Here is a 19,434-nt window from a genome sequence, read left to right as displayed (position 1 = left end):
CAAAAGTTGCAGAGTTTCACAGAACAGAGGGCTCGTCCGGGATTTGAACCCGGGACCTCTCGCACCCTAAGCGAGAATCATAGCCCTAGACCAACGAGCCACGCTGCACAAATGCTTTTGTCGTGCGTTTTGTGCAGCAATATTTAGCTGAAAGGAAAGGCAGGTCGGGTGGTGTTGAGTTGCAGAAAAGCTGCCGGCTACATGCTGTACAGCAAAGGAGAGACAGTGCTGACACAAACACATGATACTGACAGAAAGTTGCGTGGGAAAGGGCTTTTCCGGGATTTGAACCCGGGTCCTCTCGCACCCTAAGCGAGAATCATACCCCTAGACCAACAAGCCACGCTGCTCAAAAGCTTATGTCGAGCCTTCTGTGCAGCAATATTTATCTGAAAGGAAAGGGAGGTGTGGTGGTGTTTAGTTGCAGAAAAGCTGCCGGCTATATGCTGTACAGCAAAGGTGAGACAGTGCTGACACAAGCACATGATAATGACAAATATTTGCGTGGGGAAGGGCTCGTCTGGGATTTGAACCCGGGACCTCTCGCACCCTAAGCTAGAATCATACCCCTAGACCAACGAGCCTTGACTGGCTATGAATTTAGTTGAAAAAAACAACAACATAATTTTCTAGATCACTGACGAGAGTTGAAAATTAACACATTTCAATGAAATGCACCTATAACGCCTGCGGGCTCGTCCTGGATTTGAACCCGGGACCTCTCGCACCCAAAGCGATAATCATTCCCCTAGAACAACAAGCCCCAATGTGATGGCTACGGGGGAAAAAATAAACATCCAACTGAGGCTAAATCTCCACAGCACAAAGGCGTTAGACAGTGAGGCCGACAAAGAATTGGTGAGGAAGCACAAAAGGGCTCGTCCGGGATTTGAACCCGGGACCTCTCGCACCCAAAGCGAGAATCATACCCCTAGACCAACGAGCCGCTGAGTGCTCTCCGGGGTCTTATTTGGTCAGGACCCCTTGCAGGCCTGAGCAAGTAAAAAATCTGGTTCAAAATTGGCTCTTTTCCTTCAATGCTAACAAAAAAGTTTCGTCTTTGTTTGTTTCGTTAGCGTCGATTCTTGCAGTGAAGTCTGGCGTTTCTTTCGGAAAGAAGGGCTCGTCTGGGAGTTGAACCCGGGACCTCTCGCACCCGAAGCGAGAATCATACCCCTAGACCAACGAGCCTGGGCCAAGGGTACCTTTTATTCGGTGCCTTTCTTCACACAAATATTTAGAGTGGTCTGCAGGGAAGACCAATATTTCAGCTTGGTTCCACTGCGCATCAACATTTCCTAAAGTAAGTCCTGGGTAACAAACTGCAGCAGTTCACCGGTGGCAGCTAGCAGCAAAAGTTGCAGAGTTTCACAGAACAGAGGGCTCGTCCGGGATTTGAACCCGGGACCTCTCGCACCCTAAGCGAGAATCATACCCCTAGACCAACGAGCCACGCTGCACAAATGCTTTTGTCGAGTGTTTTGTGCAGCAATATTTAGCTGAAAGGAAAGGCAGGACGGGTGGTGTTGAGTTGCAGAAAAGCTGCCGGCTACATGCTGTACAGCAAAGGAGAGACAGTGCTGACACAAACACATGATACTGACAGAAAGTTGCGTGGGAAAGGGCTCTTCCGGGATTTGAACCCGGGATCTCTCGCACCCTAAGCGAGAATCATACCCCTAGACCAACGAGCCACGCTGTTCAAAAGCTTATGTCGAGCCTTCTGTGCAGCAATATTTATCTGAAAGGAAAGGGAGGTGTGGTGGTGTTTAGTTGCAGAAAAGCTGCCGGCTATATGCTGTACAGCAAAGGTGAGACAGTGCTGACACAAGCACATGATAATGACAAATATTTGCGTGGGGAAGGGCTCGTCCGGGATTTGAACCCGGGACCTCTCGCACCCTAAGCGAGAATCATACCCCTAGACCAACGAGCCTTGACTGGCTATGAATTTAGTTGAAAAAAACAACAACATAATTTTCTAGATCACTGACGAGAGTTGAAAATTAACACATTTCAATGAAATGCACCTATAACGCCTGCGGGCTCGTCCTGGATTTGAACCCGGGACCTCTCGCACCCAAAGCGATAATCATTCCCCTAGAACAACAAGCCCCAATGTGATGGCTACGGGGGAAAAAATAAACATCCAACTGAGGCTAAATCTCCACAGCACAAAGGCGTTAGACAGTGAGGCCGACAAAGAATTGGTGAGGAAGCACAAAAGGGCTCGTCCGGGATTTGAACCCGGGACCTCTCGCACCCAAAGCGAGAATCATACCCCTAGACCAACGAGCCGCTGAGTGCTCTCCTGGGTCTTATTTGGTCAGGACCCCTTGCAGGCCTGAGCAAGTAAAAAATCTGGTTCAAAATTGGCTCTTTTCCTTCAATGCTAACAAAAGAGTTTCGTCTTTGTTTGTTTCGTTAGCGTCGATTCTTGCAGTGAAGTCTGGCGTTTCTTTCGGATAGAAGGGCTCGTCCGGGAGTTGAACCCGGGACCTCTCGCACCCGAAGCGAGAATCATACCCCTAGACCAACGAGCCTGGGCCAAGGGTACCTTTTATTCGGTGCCTTTCTTCACACAAATATTTAGAGTGGTCTGCAGGGAAGACCAATATTTCAGCTTGGTTCCACTGCGCATCAACATTTCCTAAAGTAAGTCCTGGGTAACAAACTGCAGCAGTTCACCGGTGGCAGCTAGCAGCAAAAGTTGCAGAGTTTCACAGAACAGAGGGCTCGTCCGGGATTTGAACCCGGGACCTCTCGCACCCTAAGCGAGAATCATACCCCTAGACCAACGAGCCACGCTGCACAAACGCTTTTGTCGAGCGTTTTGTGCAGCAATATTTAGCTGAAAGGAAAGGCAGGTCGGGTGGTGTTGAGTTGCAGAAAAGCTGCCGGCTACATGCTGTACAGCAAAGGAGAGACAGTGCTGACACAAACACATGATACTGACAGAAAGTTGCGTGGGAAATGGCTCTTGCGGGATTTGAACCCGGGACCTCTCGCACCCTAAGCGAGAATCATACCCCTAGACCAACAAGCCACGCTGCTCAAAAGCTTATGTCGAGCCTTCTGTGCAGCAATATTTATCTGAAAGGAAAGGGAGGTGTGGTGGTGTTTAGTTGCAGAAAAGCTGCCGGCTATATGCTGTACAGCAAAGGTGAGACAGTGCTGACACAAGCACATGATAATGACAAATATTTGCGTGGGGAAGGGCTCGTCCGGGATTTGAACCCGGGACCTCTCGCACCCTAAGCGAGAATCATACCCCTAGACCAACGAGCCTTGACTGGCTATGAATTTAGTTGAAAAAAACAACAACATAATTTTCTAGATCACTGACGAGAGTTGAAAATTAACACATTTCAATTAAATGCACCTATAACGCCTGCGGGCTCGTCCTGGATTTTGACCCGGGACCTCTCGCACCCAAAGCGATAATCATTCCCCTAGAACAACAAGCCCCAATGTGATGGCTACGGGGGAAAAAATAAACATCCAACTGAGGCTAAATCTCCACAGCACAAAGGCGTTAGACAGTGAGGCCGACAAAGAATTGGTGAGGAAGCACAAAAGGGCTCGTCCGGGATTTGAACCCGGGACCTCTCGCACCCAAAGCGAGAATCATACCCCTAGACCAACAAGCCGCTGAGTGCTCTCCTGGGTCTTATTTGGTCAGGACCCCTTGCAGGCCTGAGCAAGTAAAACATCTGGTTCAAAATTGGCTCTTTTCCTTCAATGCTAACAAAAAAGTTTCGTCTTTGTTTGTTTCGTTAGCGTCGATTCTTGCAGTGAAGTCTGGCGTTTCTTTCGGAAAGAAGGGCTCGTCCGGGAGTTGAACCCGGGACCTCTCGCAGCCGAAGCGAGAATCATACCCCTAGACCAACGTGCCTGGACCAAGGGGACCCCAAGTCCTGGGTAACAAACTGCAGCAGTTCACCGATGGCAGCTAGCAGCAAAAGTTGCAGAGTTTCACAGAACAGAGGGCTCGTCCGGGATTTGAACCCGGGACCTCTCGCACCCTAAGCGAGAATCATACCCCTAGACCAACTAGCCACGCTGCACAACCGCTTTTGTCGAGCGTTTTGTGCAGCAATATTTAGCTGAAAGGAAAGGCAGGTGGGGTGGTGTTGAGTTGCAGAAAAGCTGCCGGCTACATGCTGTACAGCAAAGGAGAGACAGTGCTGACACAAACACATGATACTGACAGAAAGTTGCGTGGGAAAGGGCTCGTCCGGGATTTGAACCCGGGACCTCTCGCACCCTAAGCGAGAATCATACCCCTAGAACAACGAGCCATGCTGCTCAAACGCTTATGTCGAGCCTTCTGTGCAGCAATATTTAGCTGAAAGGAAACGGAGGTCTCGTGGTGTTTAGTTGCAGAAAAGCTGCCGGCTATATGCTGTACAGCAAAGGTGAGACAGTGCTGACACAAGCACATGATAATGACAAATTGTTGCGTAGGTAAGGGCTCGTCCGGGATTTGAACCCGGGACCTCTCGCACCCTAAGCGAGAATCATACCCCTAGGCCTGAGCAAGTAAAAAATCTGGTTCAAAATTGGCTCTTTTCCTTCAATGCTAACAAATTAGTTTCGTCTTTGTTTGTTTCGTTAGCGTCGATTCTTGCAGTGAAGTCTGGCGTTTCTTTCGGAAAGAAGGGCTCGTCCGGGAGTTGAACCCGGGACCTCTCGCACCCGAAGCGCAAATCATACCCCTAGACCAACAACTCTGGGACAAGGGTACCTTTTATTCGGTGCCTTTCTTCACACAAATATTTAGAGTGGTCTGCAGGGAAGACCAATATTTCAGCTTGGTTCCACTGCGCATCAACATTTCCTAAAGTAAGTCCTGGGTAACAAACTGCAGCAGTTCACCGGTGGCAGCTAGCAGCAAAAGTTGCAGAGTTTCACAGAACAGAGGGCTCGTCCGGGATTTGAACCCGGGACCTCTCGCACCCTAAGATAGTATCATACACCTAGACCAACGAGCCACGCTGCTCAAACGCTTATGGCGAGCCTTCTGTGCAGCATTATTTAGCTGAAAGGAAAGTGAGGTGTGGTGGTGTTTAGTTGCAGAAAAGCTGCCTGCTATATGCTGTACAGCAAAGGTGAGAAAGTGCTGACACAAGCACATGATAATGACAAATAGTTGCATGGGGAAGGGATCGTCCGGGATTTGAACCGGGGACCTCTCGCACCCTAAGCAAGAATCATACCCCTAGACCAACGAGCCACGCTGCTCAAACGCTTATGTCGAGCCTTCTGTGCAGCAATATTTAGTTGAAAGGAAAGGGAGGTGTGGTGGTGTTTAGTTGCAGAAAAGCTGCCGGCTATATGCTGTACAGCAAAGGTGACACAGTGCTGACACAAGCACATGATAATGACAAATAGTTGCGTGGGGAAGGGCTCGTCCGGAATTTGAACCCGGGACCTCTCGCACCCTAAGCGAGAATCATACCCCTAGACCAACGAGCCTTGAATGGCTATGAATTTAGCTGGAAAAAAACAACATAATTTTCTAGATCACTGACGAGAGTTAAAAATTAACACATTTCAATGAAATGCACCTGTAACGCCTGCGGGCTCGTCCGGGATTTGAACTCGGGACCTCTCGCACCCTAAGCAAGAATCATACCCCTAGACCAACAAGCCTTGACTGGCTATGACTTTAGCTGGAAAAAAAACAACATACTTTTCTAGTTTACTGACGAGAGTTGAAAATTAACACATTTCAATGAGATGCGCCTGCGGGCTCGTCCGGGATTTAAACCCGGGACCTCTCGCACCCAAAGCGAGAATCATTACCCTAGACCAACGAGCCGCAATGTGATGGCTCCGGGGAAAAAAATAAATATCCAACTGAGGCTAAATCTCCACAGCACAAAGGCGTTAGACAGTGAGGCCGACAAAGAATTGGTGAAGAAGCACAAAAGGGCATGTTGGGGATTTGAACCCGGGACCTCTCGCACTCAAAGTGAGAATCATTGCCCTAGTCCAACAAGCCTTGAGTGGCTATGAAATGTTTTTCAATGAAATCAAGTTGATTTGCTCACTTGCATCTCTCAAGTTTGTGTTGCTAACCTATTTAGGCTATGGAATTTAGGTAATGTAGGCCTACTATTGGGTTTAATCTAACTTTAAGAGAAGATAGATTAACGTGACAAATGCCAATATTTTTCCCTCGACCGGCCCAAAAGTGAAGCGGCCCACCGGGAATTCTCCCGATTACCCACTCCGGCCCTGGATGGCTACAATATATAAATATATACTACAAGAATGTATATGTGCAAGTATATGTGGAACCTATTATTTGGATATCTTGTATGAAAGTCTATGCAGAATATATTTAATTATATGCAGGAAATATAAGAAAGTGGCCAATATTGAATATTTACTGATATTTTGAAATTGATTGATAAATACATGGAAATATATTTATTTAACATAGATGTGCTTATACTGGAATATGTTTAAGCTGCATATATGTGGATATGTTATTTTCCTGTATGGGATCCAGGACTTGTCCTGTACAGGTCCAGGGTCAGGAAAAGGGCAGCAAAAATCTCAGCAGACCCCTCACATCCTGGTCACAAACTGTTTAACCTCCTTCCCTCTGGTAGGCGATACAGGGCACTGTTTGCCAAAACCAGCCGATACAAAGACAGCTTCTTCCCCCAAGCAGTCGCTCTGTTGAATGCTCAAAAATAGCTCCCACCCTTGCACTTAACAAAGTCAGTCAACACTGTTCTGCTCATCTACCTCATGTATAATACGTCAATCTTACAACTACAATATTGTTAATACATTATCATTGCACTGAACTGCCTTGCACTATATTTATATTCAAATCTGTTCTATTTATTTATTCACAAATGTACATACTGTAAAGTACTTACACATAGCTATATCCTACTGCTTTTGATACTATTCTTACTGCTCTGTTTTTATTCTTTATATCAGTGGTTCTCAAAGTGTGGGGCACAGAGACATGGTAGGTGGGGCACAACGAAGTGGGGGAGCAGCCGTGGCCTACTGATTAGTGCTTCGGATTTGTAACTGGAGGGTTGCCGGTTTGAACCCCGACCAGTAGGCATGGCTGAAGTGCCCTTGAGCAAGGCACCTAACCCCTCACTGCTCCCCGAGCGCCGCTGTTGTTGCAGGCAGCTCACTGCGCCGGGATTAGTGTGTGCTGAGTGTGTTTCACTAATTCACGGATTGGGATAAATGCAGAGACCAAATTTCCCTCACGGGATCAAAAGAGTATATATACTTAAGTGGAGGATTTTTTTTTGTGCCCATTGTTAACAATGCCTTTCTTTTTTGACAAGGAAGATAATAGATTCAAAACAAAAATAATCACAAACAAACATAGGAGTCATAAACAGACCAACATATGAATTAAAATAACATTTTGAACTAGAGGAACGAGACCGGAAATATAACATGAAGCCAAAATGCGCTCAAACGACTTCATCACCACAGAAGTCAGGGCAACTGGTCTGTAGTCATTTAGTCCTGTGATCTTTGTTTTTTTGGGGACAGGGATGATGGTGGAGGTCTTGAATCAGGCTGGTACGTGGCAGTGAGATGTTAAAAATATCTGTGAACACTGGAGACAGCTGCTCGGCACAGTGCTTCAGGATGGAGGGAGAGACAAAGTCTGGGATAAATGCAGAGATCAAAAGAGTATATATACTTATACTTACTTATACTTTGCGGGGGTTCTGTCTCTTGAACACTCTGTTAACATCTTTCTCCAGGATGGCCAAAAAAGATGATCACACTATATTCAATATTACTGATAACGTCAAGGTGGGTGTCCCCCAGACATGTGGACTCGAGTCACATGACTTGGACTCGAGTCATGATTTTAATGACTTCAGACTTGACTTGATAAAATTCTGCATGACTTGCGACTCGACTTGGACTTGAATACTATTCACTCGAGACTTGACTTGGACTTTGCCTCTTTGACTTGTTATGACTTGACATGTCTCGAATCAAAAACTAAATTTCTTGATCGTGGACCAGTCACCCCAGAGACGCTTTCCCTCCGCGACTAAAAAACATATGAAAAATAAAAATAGCGGAGACAAGCAGCCAGAGCACAGTTCAGTGCTCCCGCTACCCCCACACGCGTTATACACTGTGTGTAGGGCACCAAGAGACAGAGGAAGGACCAACATTTAGCTAATAAATAGTAGCTTTACTGCAAATTGATTTGCACTCTTGTTAGAGAACGTTTAATGTTAAAATGCACCAACAGCATGTTAAAGATGATACTTTTCGAGACCTCTCCATGAAGATCCAATTTATGCTAGCTACTGCATTTAATTGAGAACGCATCTAAGCACGCACGAGAGGGAGGGAAAACGAGTAGGTTCCAGCTGGCTTGTCATTGTTGATGATGATTGATATCTTATTTTAAATAAGAAACGTATAAAAGGAAATCGTGAAGGCAACAAATACGAGATTAGAGGAGATTGCGAATTTATCCGGTTCTCACTAGCCTTCCCAGACAGCATTTACATCTGTGCCAGATCCGTTTTTGAATCGGCAGATTCGCGCAGCAGTCGCACTCACTATGCAGATCTGCACCAACTTTGCGCCAGACTTGTCTGTAGCTTCTGACTGTGACAGTCCATCCAGCGGGTGCGGCGCCTATCCGGGGCAGCTTCGCAGACCAGACGCGCCACAACTGAATTGAGTCCGCCCGGCGGGTGTGGGCCAGATCTGCAGGAGCTGCGCAGACCTGACGCGCCACAACTAACGGAACACTTTTCTCCCACATAAACCTGCTACTGCAACTACGTTATGTGATTATGCAGAGTGGAAGACTAACGTTACAGGCTGCACCGTCTTTGTGATTATTGGTAAGTACATTATAAGTAGGCCTATCATTTTAAATGTAAACTGGTGTTGATGTCATTTTAGTCTGCTAAATATTTAGGCCTGTTCTGTATTAAACATGAAAGTTTACAAACATATAGGCCTGTTCTGTATTAAACATGAAAGTTTACAAACTTAGTTTACTCCGAAATTCTGACAACCTGAAACGTGCCAGACAAGCTGGGTAGCTACGGTTAGCTTGTAGTCTAGGTTCTTTTAAACATGCATCCACAACTATGTGAACATGAGCTTTAAGGCTAAATTGGTGAGCTTTGCTTATTATTCACCAAAATCGCTTAATATCGTGTCCATTGTGTGTTAGCTGCTAGCTGCAAATTCGTAGCCAATTGTCTGTAGCTAGCCTTGCTGCTAGTAGCACTGCAGGTAGCTTTAGACGGCCAGCGTTTTTTAAGCCTGTTTAAAATGGATTTAGAGTGGAAAAACTTGGCTGTAAAGCTTTTTATCGAAGGTCCACAAGAATTGTCGCTGTCCTCCAGTTTATCCGGTTTGGGATGCAATGCGTTGTTGGCATACTATACTGTTATAAAATAAATAATCTGGATGTTGAATCTAATATTTACTCTTTGTTTCTTTGCTTTGTGTGCTTTTTGTACGTCTCACAGGAGCAGTGAGGAAGAATCGCAGGTTGATGCCTAACTTAAACGTTAGTCCATTGGTCTAGTTTTTGCCCTGGTCCTCTGACATCCATCCGTGAACGGCGCTGCTATTCACCGTCTGCTCGAAAATATTTCTCAGAACAGCTACTAGCCTCTGCGAGAGATCTGCCGCTGCCGCGACCAAGGAACTGCTGCTGACCTGCGAGCTGCCATGATAGCCTGCCTTGCAGTCTGGATTCAGGGTTGCCAGATTGGGCGGTTTCCCGCCCAATTGGGCGGTTTTGCAATCTATTTTGCGGGCAAAAATGGGTTTGGGCGGGTGTATAAAAATTGGGCTGGTTTCGGATCAGTTCGGCGGGTTTTTGTAGCCGAAACACATAAGCACTTCAGACCCTTCTTCCAGCGACCCTCAGCAGGCAGCAGTCTCTCACTCACTCACTCACACACCCTCTGGCTGACGTGCCCCCTAAACTCACAACAGACACTCTCAGCTCACGTCACCTTATGTATCGAAACATGCATTCTAGCTATAAATGGCATAGTGCATGGTATTTCCATAACCGCGAGATATGCGCTTCACAATGACGGCAATAAGTTGTTAGATATTCATAGCAGACAGTAAAGCCCAGCAGTAATTTATCTAAAATAACACATATTAAGTACCATTCATGATGTTGTCAAATATTGAAGTTGTGGGAAGTTTAAGCTGTATGTTTCTTTCGTCCCTCATGTCGTTTCATTTATCCCGGCCAGGAGGGACGAATGAAACAAAACGCACGTTCGATTTCTCCTTAAATAACTACTGAATGGTTTTGTTCAGACCTGAAAATGCAACTGTATTTGACAGAGGACAGATGTAGGTTGCTTGTGACAAAATATTAGCTTTCAGTGTTTTACGATGTCTTTGTAAATTACGTTTAATTAAAAAGTGTTTCAGTCTGGTTCTCCCCTACTGCGGCGCAAACCGCCCTTCAAACACACAGCTCGCGGGGTTTTCAAATTTAGCTAGCTGACTGACAATATCAATATGCCAAAGTGGGCAAAGATCATTTTCTCATTACAGTCAATCTCTTTATGAGGGTGCACACTGCTGAAAGATTACCTACGAGACAGGATGGACTTTCCCCTTCTTTCAGGGTTGATGGATGTGCGCACAGGTCTTGCGCGAATGGCTTGACATAGGACTACGGCCCACGTTCCGTCCAGCCCGACAGTTGTTGAGGAAGTTTGACAAAGCCTACTAGAACTTTTTAATTATTTTTAGGCCTAATAACAATTGCTCAAAGCAATTTTCACGAACGGCCTAGGCCATAGGCCTATGTTTTTTGTGTAGAGATGGCCCGCCATGCATGAACGTTCTGCTTCTGCAGCGCACTGACACCCCTGTTCGTTCAACTCGACTTTCATGAAAACTCTAGGTTTAACTGCCTGTCAGGTAGGCCTGATTGTTCTAAATTACAGGTGTCAAACTCAAGTTTGCCTTTAACCTATATCTGGCGTATGAAAATATTTTTTGCGTGTATAGAGTTGCCATGCATGAACGCACTGCTTCTGCAAAGAGCGCACTGACACTGTCCTAAATAGCCTATGTTCAGCGCGATTTTCATGAAAACTCTAGGCCTAACTGCCTGTCTCAAGGAATAGATATAGCCTATGTATTAATTAATTGTTCTAAATCACAGGTGTCAGACTCAAGTTTAACTCAAGCCTTTAGCCTACATTTGGCGTAGGCCTATGAAAATATTTTTTGTAGCCTAGAGCTGGCCCACCATGAACGCACTGCCTCTTCAAAGAGTCGACACCCCTGTTCTATAATCAATGCGATTTCATCTAATACATGAATATGCATGTCATGTTGCTATTATAAATAATTGAAATGTTGTGCGTTAGGCTATTTTGTATGTTCATATCCACTCAATGTTTGTATGTTAGGCTAGCCTACTGAATGCTTTTGTTCCAAGCGTCTATTGACACAAACAGACTCATTGATAGTCTACGTTTATTGCATTATTTTCCGTAACATAAGCTTATAGAAGAATAGTCTGACTGAGGTCCGTGTAGCCTACTTTTGCGTTCATTTCATTGAATATTGTTTCTGAAATTGGATAGTTTTAAAGCTTGTTAATGATTTCAATGTGTTTAAATGAGAAACAAGCAAAAGCAAATTTGGGCGGTTTTTTGTGCATTCTCGCGGTTTTTGGCGAGGCTTTGGGCTGGAAAACCTTGCTGGCATCTGGCAACACTGTCTGGATTGAGTAGCCTAGCTAACGTCGAAGAACTCTCACGAAACAACAAACTGTCGCTGTCAAAGTCCACCGACCTGCTGATCTGCAGGATCGCCCAACTGTTCTGTGCTTTCAGTGCTCCCCAGACTGCCAGTAATCTTCCTCCGACACAGCTGAGCGCCGTCGTCATCATCATCGGGACATCACCCGGTTAGATGCAACGGACTATGTTAACATGACATTTTCTTTCAGTGCGTTTAGCGGAGTTTGTTTATTAACATAAGCCTTATATTTCACATATTGGTTTCTGTTATGTTGTAGGCCTAGGCCTAAGCTTAGGCTAGCGGACACAGTGTTCTCTTTTGCCTTTTTAAAATAAAAAACTATTTTGAAAATTACAAATTGTGTGGGTCTTATTGTCTGATAGCTTAAATATGAATCACAGACCAGGGCCAGATGAGCCCCAGATGTAGAATATGAGTCTGGGCCAGATCCGCACCAAATGCCATGGCAATATTAACTGTACTGGGCCAGTTCTGGCCCAGATCTGTCTCTGATCCGTAATTCCAACCTGTTCCGGTATTGGCCCGTTGGAAGAAATGACCCCGGGGCAGGTCCGTTTAGAGGATTTGCGCCAAATGCTAATGAAGATCTGGACCAAATCTGGCCCAAATATATTTTGCTGTCTGGGTTTGTTATAAACTAGGAGATCCAGGTCACTATGACATACTAGCTGCACTCACTGTGATTTGGAAAGTGGACAAGAAAATGAAGAGTTGTCTTTGCCTTTGTGTAATGGAACTGGTGAGTCTTGAAGTATTCTATAATTTATTTACATGAAGCACATGATATGCCGATTAAAACGCATTCCATTCAGCTACTGTAGCTAGGTGGCTACTGGTTACCAGGCTCATAATTCACTTTTAATTGCAAACAGAAAATGTCAAGCAAGCATCATGTCATACATGCTTCTCTTTCCAAAGGAATGAAAGCTGTTTGTGCCAACTTAATATCATGTTTATCATTGTTAATATTGTGCTATACATGTGGCACAAACAATTTTTGAGTTTGTGGACTATCCATAGGCTGAATAGAGCTGGTAAAAAAAGATAATTATGAGAACGTGCGGACAGTGGCACACAATGGGCTTAAAGTGACAGTGCACCATTTACAAATGAGATAAACAGCATCAAATGTGTAGTATTTCTTAAGAAATTAATACTTAAAAAAAAAATTACTGTCATTATTATCTTTTAAATAAATCTTTTAAAGTGTTGACCTTGGCTTCCCTTATGAGTCGCCACTGGCAGACAGCCTAATAAATTGTTTGCAGGCAAATCTGTGGCCTAGTGCAGTGAAATGCCATTAGTCAAATTATTACTCATCCTTACAGTGGGCTCCGCAATTTGGAAAAACAATATATATATTTGCAGCTGTGCTGAGTGTCATGTAGCTATCCGTTTTGTACAGATTACTCAGGTATGCACATGTGTATATTACACAGGTATGCACATGCATATGTCGTAAAAGATTGCAAGACAGAAACATTGAACATATTTTAATCTGTATTTATAAAAAAAATACTGTGGATTATATGTAAAAGCTAAAATTATGATTGATAGTCTAATAATGGCATTATTAAGTGAAGAGTACCTGATGACTTGTTTAGGACTTGAAAAAGATTGGGACTTGGACTTGGACTCGACTTGGCTTTGATGTGACTTGGACTTGGACTCGACTTGCCCTTCTCTGTATGTACTTGGGACTTGACTTGGACTTGACTGCTAAGACTTGGGACTTACTTGTGACTTGCCAAACAGTGACTTGGTCCCACCTCTGGTGTCCCCAAATCGAATCAAACAATTATAAACACTAATAGGCCTACACTAAGGTAATGATAGGATGGTGTTCAGTAAAGTAATAAGCATACACATGTGAGGAGAGAAAGTTACTTCCTGACACATTTTTTTGTGTTAGGTAGAGAATTGTGTGTGGTGTTTTGCAAAAAGTGTTTCATGAAATTGAAAACTGGTTGTGGTTTTGCTGATTTGGTATGGGGTTATGGTGTGTGGTGAGTGACAGAGTGAAAAGATTTTGTGTGTAAACAATTGAAACTGTAATTTATTTGAGACAGACACTGGCACAATACCTAAATGTCCTATGGACTCGACAAATGCACTCTTACCAAGCATCATGCTTACAAAGAAGAATACAATATAACAGGTTACAGACAGGAATGTCTAATGGAAACTATCAGTATCAGAAACTATCATATGACACAGAAGTTACATAGGCTAAAAGTGAAATATTATATCACATTATAGGATACATAAAAGTAAATATGCTCTTTTGGGCTGTTAGTCTTTTATCTGTATCAGAAACTATCATATGACACAGAAGTTACATAGGCTAAAAGTGAAATAATATATCACATTATATGATACATAAAAGTAAATATGCTCTTTTGGGCTGTTAGTCTTTTAATACAACAAAAATACATAATAAAACAAAGAAAATAAGCAACATTTACAGCTTGTCTGAGGTTTTGCAGTGTTTTCCCCCAATTATGTACATATCATTTCAGTTGTTTTTAGAATCATCTAAGGCTACGTTTACACGTGGCTGGCTATTTACATAAACGGACATTTCACCCTCTCCGTTTGCACACCTGTCAGTTTTCAGAAAAGTTTTCTTTTACACTAACCCGTGTATATATGCCATCAAGAGCATGCCAAACCTTTAGGTGGTAGTGTAACGAGAAGCTCAAGCCCACGTTAGCCAATCAGAATCCCGAAAAAAGCAACAACAGCAACAAATCACTTCCTCTTTCTCTTTTGAACTGTATTTGCAAATCCCAAACAGATGAAAAGAGTTTGCACCAACATAAATGCGACTGCTACTCTGAATGCATCCATGATCGCCATAGCCCAGTGGTCCCCAAACTTTTTCTTCCAAGGGCCAGCTCACTATGCCTGGCTCTAAAAGAGGGCCAGCTTTATTTGTATAGCACCTTTCATACACAGAATGCAGCTCAAAGTGCTTTACATTTGAAACATGTAACGCAATAATAGTCAGTCAGTCATAGTGTTGTCACGATACCAAAATTATGACTTCGATACGATACCTGCCATAAATACCACGATGCTCGATACTGAAACGATACTACGGCGAAATCCTAAGATATCTGGAAAAAAAAGGACTCATACTTCCTCCAAGTGTATTGAGTCATTTGGGTTGAATTCGGTGCACTTTTGTAGTGTGCAGGTCCATTCTGGGTTCTAAACTTCAAATTTTTTATAGTCAGTAAAATAGTAGGCCTACTTTGTGTGATTAAGTCCTTTATTGTTTGTTATAGTTCATTTATATTGTGTTGTGATTTGGCAATAAAGTAGCTTTAAATAGCCAAACTAGGCTAGATCAAGGTCAGTGTTGAAATTACTGCATGCAAATCACTGAATGCTATGCAGAGGGGCCTAATCTTTAGGTCATCTGATGTACAGTATAGGCTACCCTAGGCCTTCCCGTTTTCATGGGATTTCTTTGACAGTTGCAAAGGAAAAAACGTGAGGATAGTCTTCTTTGTACCCAGTGTACAAGTACGACGTTCCAACCACTCAGGTCTTCGTCAGATAGGCCTACACCATTACCTAGGGTGACCAGATTTGGGTTTGTGAAAAAGAGGACACTTCAGTGGGGGGGGGGGGGGGTGCTGGCCTCAAAAGACTATTTTGAAAACATGAAAGTTTTAAATGTGCAAAAACAATAATTACAATAACAGCAGGGCTGTTGAGCTCTATACTCGCAAGATACATTTGGATGGCGACCCATCTTTAATGTTGCATAGCCTATCTCTAAATTTGATCCAAGGTGTTTCTGAAAATACATGAATCTTCTACATGAAGCTCTATAATTTTGAACAATATGTTTTAGAGCTTAATAGTCCTGACCTATGAAAACAGTTGTGTTGATGGGGACTGATGTGGATATGTTGTCCATTTTCAATCTATCTATCAAACCATCTATTCAATCATGTCTGGTCTATTATTAGGCCTACCTCTTTTCAATCCATTATTATTAGATATTTCTTTTGTAAAGAAATAGGCCTACATCTATCCCTCATGTTATGCCAACATATTTAATTCACCTGAATATAGGCTGCAGTAGATAGAGGATTATTGACATCTGCTGTTGTCAGTGTGCAGGCTATCCCTTAAAGGCAGTTTAAAGGTTCAGCTAAATAAATAGCTCAGACAATGGCAGAAGTGCCGTTCGTCATGTTACACTCTATGGTTATGAGGTTATGTGCCATCAAAATGATTTTGGAGACGTAATGTTAAGGTCGAAAAACTCTGTCACTTTAGCTGATGAGCTCTCACCCCTCGCTGCCGTTCGATGCTTTGCTGAACATTATATAGCCTACCTGTAGGTCGTTGGCACCTTTATTTGCGACCGACGCGTAAGTGCCTGCTTTGCAGGTCCGGCACTCAGCTTCATGTTGATATCGACCGAGACAAAAACATGGAAATTTACGTTTTAATTCTTCCGTGAACTTACACTAAACAAGGAAGTTTGCGCTATTGAGGTGACTGACTGACCAATTAAATGTTTGAGATTACTATCGACTAATGACGGTAGCTAAGGTCAGGCTTTACACCCTACACTTTCCACTCAATGCAAAGCGAACTGTAGGGGGAGGTCGTGACTAGTATGTGAACGAAAGACATAGATATATCCATGAATGAAAGAGAGAGCAATGCAAATTCGCTGTAAACATGTTTGAGGCTAGAATAACAAAATCCCGGACGACTTTGAAATTCCGCCCGGACACATTTTTAGGTTTCAAAAAGAGGACATGTCCGGGCAAAAGAGGACGTCTGGTCACCCTACCATTACCTGTTGCAATATATCTGAGTGCATTCCTACATTACGTCTATTTCTTTGATAACATGATTTTTTTACCACGTAACAATAAGCCGCTATTATTATTAGGACTCAACACGCTTTGGTGGTATTATATGCTGTGGGCTTTAATTAGCGCATTTCGGGTAGCCTATCCTACATCTGGGCAATAATTATTGAACAAATTGCAGTCTACATGCCATGACAAATATTACCAGTAGTACTGACCGAACATGAAATAGGTTGTTTACAAGTTATGGTAATGTTATTCTGGCTTGAACATTGCACTTTCATCACGTTAGCACCCTATGATGAGGTGTTTAACCAAGTTCCATGCGTAGCCTACTGCTTTTAAATTACTTTGAAACATATTTTACAAACGGGCCTCTGTGTACCTGATGGCTTGCCTTCACTATTCGCGATGTATCTGTAATACTGTAGTTGCAGATTTCTCTTCACCTTTTGTTTTATTCACAAGGCCGAGGACTGTCGGCAAAGAACTATGTTGATGTTGGCTGCGCACTCACTCACTCGTGATACTTTTTTAGTATCGATACACCGTGCAACACTAGTCACCATTATCAATCGCTTATCAGTAACCATAAATAGTTTAATGCTGTGAACAAAGGCAGTCTACCTTAGTGGAATATTCCATTACATTTAATCTATAGGCTATTGCAATTTAATACTATTGTTATCTGTGTTTATTTTGTCATCATGCCATATTAGTGTAAAATGTAGCTAAAATGAAATAATACTAATAATAGCATTTTCAAAACTATTAGCAGGGAGTTCCAAAAGTATATTTTGAACTCTGAACTTTGCATACACAGCTCAAGTTGTGAACAAGCAATATCCTACAAATAATTTAAAGTTCTCAAACTATGAGTTTTATGAAGTGGTGGCAGAAACATCTGAAATGACCACCATTCTAACTTTCACTCACCTGATGATAACTTTGTGAGTTAGTTAGTTAGTTATTTTAAACAATTAATTGATAAACTTTTAGAATACTTTGAGCACTGATGCAGTCAGCATAGGCCTCTTACATTGTTTGCAGGTAGGCCTACTATACATTTCATTCCGTTTTCGATGGCAAACGCGAAACAGCGCCAAAACAACCACCAGTGGACAAAAAGAGTATTACATGTGTACTGTTAAGACTCGCCATAGAGAATGAATGGGGTAAATTACGGAGGTTATAGTTTGACGATGTCGTACTCCCGTGCGGGCCGGATGCTATATACACCACGGACATGTTTTGGGGGGCCACCCAAAATGAGGTGGCGGGCCGTAGTTTGGGGACCACTGCCATAGCCAAATGAAAATGTAAACATAAGTTGCACTTTTGGCGCAGGTGCAAGTTCTGGCGCATACTGTGCCGTTGGCTGCCTAAACCTCCGTTTTTTTCAGTTTACATGCAAACGTGCAAACCGAAGTTTTTAGTTTTTAGAAAGATTCATTTTCAGAGGTGAATTCTCCGTTTGCGTGTAAACGAAGGGCACAAACGAAGGAAAATGTCTCAGTTTTTCAAAATACCCATCTACGTGTAAACGGGGCCTAAATCATCTGGAACACTTCTGCTGTTTCTCTGCTAGCGATCAGCTTTTGTTTTTCTCCAACTGCCAAGTATTTCCTTTCGGCCACACACTGCAAACTCCCTTTATTTCCATTCAGATTGCACCACGCAAACTGACATTCAATATTATTCAGTCGTTCATCTTCTTCTCCTTTAAAATTAAGGACAGGCTTGAGCTGGAAAAACATAAGGCATATAATATTATGAAAATATTTTAATATTAAACACAACTCAACACATTAAACATAATGGACCCTAATTTAAATGGCAGGCAAAATGCAAAGTCAATCAGTGAGCAAAGAGTCTGATCCACCAATGACTATAGTTAAGATCTTGCTTGTGGTATTAATGTATAGATTTTTTTTAAAAATGTTGGTGTGAAACTCAAATAATATCCAATAGCTTCAAGCACACACTGAAAAGAGTATAGGTAGCCTATTTATCCCAGCTACCCCTAATTGTGATCCAGGGACCACCAGTGTGATTATATGGAGGTGACCTGTGGACCATTACATTACATTACATTTGGCTGATGTTTTTTAACCCAAAGCTACTCCCAACAAGGGAAACAGTCAAGGTAAAGTGTGATAAGGTCAAGGTGGTGCAGCAGTATTACTTCCATACAGTCAAGTGTCAGTTCTGTAGTCTAGTAGTCCAGGTGTAGGTAGTGCTACAAGAGGAAATACTCTCTGAATAGCTGAGTCTTCAGGAGTTTTTGAGGGCATTCAAGTAAGTGGGAGCAGAACCAGAGACTACTTTGTAAGTAAATATTTGTGATTTGAATTTGTGCAGGGCTGGGAGACCTGTCAGGAAGGGCTTACAATCAAGTCGTGAGATGACTATGACATGTAGGCTACCAGGAATTGGGTAGTATATTGAGACAGGTAAGGCCTGACTTTTTTATATGTTGTGAAGTGTGAAACGGCACGACCGGGCGACTGAGGCAACATGATCAGAGAAGGTTAGTTTGCTATCGAGCATGACTACATTTTTTGTAGCCTGGGTAGGTGCAACAGACACAAAGTCAATTTTGATGTTGATGTGATGGTGTATAGTAGGTTAAGCTTGGAGGATCCACAGAATATCTAGAATCGGTAGGTAGGAGTCTGTCATCTCTGTCCAACACCTGTTTAGAGACTGCCCGTTCGATACCTTTGGATAGGAAGGGTAGAAGTGAGATAGGGCGATAGTTCTTGAACTTTGGTTGAGAAAAGGTTACTTA

The 19,434-nt window shown here is 43.1% G+C and overlaps 1 long non-coding RNA gene and 17 other non-coding genes across 18 annotated transcripts in view; all 18 read right to left on the bottom strand.

The window, feature by feature from the left end:
* Positions 1 to 28: 28 nt before the first annotated feature.
* Positions 29 to 100, bottom strand: trnap-agg (transfer RNA proline (anticodon AGG)). Its single transcript has one exon. It is a non-coding gene; the product is annotated as a tRNA-Pro (tRNA).
* A 170-nt stretch (positions 101 to 270) lies between these two features.
* trnap-agg (transfer RNA proline (anticodon AGG)) lies at positions 271 to 342 on the bottom strand. Its single transcript has one exon. It is a non-coding gene; the product is annotated as a tRNA-Pro (tRNA).
* Positions 343 to 874: 532 nt separating this feature from the next.
* On the bottom strand, positions 875 to 946 carry trnap-ugg (transfer RNA proline (anticodon UGG)). Its single transcript has one exon. It is a non-coding gene; the product is annotated as a tRNA-Pro (tRNA).
* Positions 947 to 1,119: 173 nt separating this feature from the next.
* Positions 1,120 to 1,191, bottom strand: trnap-cgg (transfer RNA proline (anticodon CGG)). Its single transcript has one exon. It is a non-coding gene; the product is annotated as a tRNA-Pro (tRNA).
* Positions 1,192 to 1,380: 189 nt separating this feature from the next.
* On the bottom strand, positions 1,381 to 1,452 carry trnap-agg (transfer RNA proline (anticodon AGG)). The gene has a single exon. It is a non-coding gene; the product is annotated as a tRNA-Pro (tRNA).
* Positions 1,453 to 1,622: 170 nt separating this feature from the next.
* Positions 1,623 to 1,694, bottom strand: trnap-agg (transfer RNA proline (anticodon AGG)). The gene has a single exon. It is a non-coding gene; the product is annotated as a tRNA-Pro (tRNA).
* Positions 1,695 to 1,864: 170 nt separating this feature from the next.
* trnap-agg (transfer RNA proline (anticodon AGG)) lies at positions 1,865 to 1,936 on the bottom strand. The gene has a single exon. It is a non-coding gene; the product is annotated as a tRNA-Pro (tRNA).
* A 290-nt stretch (positions 1,937 to 2,226) lies between these two features.
* On the bottom strand, positions 2,227 to 2,298 carry trnap-ugg (transfer RNA proline (anticodon UGG)). The gene has a single exon. It is a non-coding gene; the product is annotated as a tRNA-Pro (tRNA).
* Positions 2,299 to 2,471: 173 nt separating this feature from the next.
* trnap-cgg (transfer RNA proline (anticodon CGG)) lies at positions 2,472 to 2,543 on the bottom strand. Its single transcript has one exon. It is a non-coding gene; the product is annotated as a tRNA-Pro (tRNA).
* A 189-nt stretch (positions 2,544 to 2,732) lies between these two features.
* On the bottom strand, positions 2,733 to 2,804 carry trnap-agg (transfer RNA proline (anticodon AGG)). The gene has a single exon. It is a non-coding gene; the product is annotated as a tRNA-Pro (tRNA).
* Positions 2,805 to 2,974: 170 nt separating this feature from the next.
* On the bottom strand, positions 2,975 to 3,046 carry trnap-agg (transfer RNA proline (anticodon AGG)). Its single transcript has one exon. It is a non-coding gene; the product is annotated as a tRNA-Pro (tRNA).
* A 170-nt stretch (positions 3,047 to 3,216) lies between these two features.
* On the bottom strand, positions 3,217 to 3,288 carry trnap-agg (transfer RNA proline (anticodon AGG)). The gene has a single exon. It is a non-coding gene; the product is annotated as a tRNA-Pro (tRNA).
* Positions 3,289 to 3,578: 290 nt separating this feature from the next.
* Positions 3,579 to 3,650, bottom strand: trnap-ugg (transfer RNA proline (anticodon UGG)). Its single transcript has one exon. It is a non-coding gene; the product is annotated as a tRNA-Pro (tRNA).
* A 337-nt stretch (positions 3,651 to 3,987) lies between these two features.
* trnap-agg (transfer RNA proline (anticodon AGG)) lies at positions 3,988 to 4,059 on the bottom strand. The gene has a single exon. It is a non-coding gene; the product is annotated as a tRNA-Pro (tRNA).
* A 170-nt stretch (positions 4,060 to 4,229) lies between these two features.
* trnap-agg (transfer RNA proline (anticodon AGG)) lies at positions 4,230 to 4,301 on the bottom strand. The gene has a single exon. It is a non-coding gene; the product is annotated as a tRNA-Pro (tRNA).
* Positions 4,302 to 5,406: 1,105 nt separating this feature from the next.
* On the bottom strand, positions 5,407 to 5,478 carry trnap-agg (transfer RNA proline (anticodon AGG)). Its single transcript has one exon. It is a non-coding gene; the product is annotated as a tRNA-Pro (tRNA).
* A 274-nt stretch (positions 5,479 to 5,752) lies between these two features.
* On the bottom strand, positions 5,753 to 5,824 carry trnap-ugg (transfer RNA proline (anticodon UGG)). Its single transcript has one exon. It is a non-coding gene; the product is annotated as a tRNA-Pro (tRNA).
* An 8,055-nt stretch (positions 5,825 to 13,879) lies between these two features.
* The window catches only part of LOC143106294 (uncharacterized), a 33,596-nt gene continuing 28,041 nt past the window's right edge, over positions 13,880 to 19,434 (bottom strand). Inside the window, exon 3 of the long non-coding RNA XR_012983654.1 lies at positions 13,880 to 18,388. This is a non-coding gene — a long non-coding RNA (uncharacterized LOC143106294). The remainder of the gene's footprint in view (positions 18,389 to 19,434) is intronic.

Source organism: Alosa pseudoharengus, unplaced genomic scaffold (genome assembly GCF_046254945.1).
Source record: "Alosa pseudoharengus isolate Yale_2024_CS ecotype anadromous, Long Island Sound unplaced genomic scaffold, YU_APseudo_1.1 YU_APseudo_1.1_scf_6, whole genome shotgun sequence".
Lineage (NCBI taxonomy): Eukaryota > Metazoa > Chordata > Actinopteri > Clupeiformes > Clupeidae > Alosa > Alosa pseudoharengus.
The sequence above is the reverse complement of the archived record's forward strand: the minus strand, read 5'-3'. Positions and strand labels throughout refer to the sequence as shown.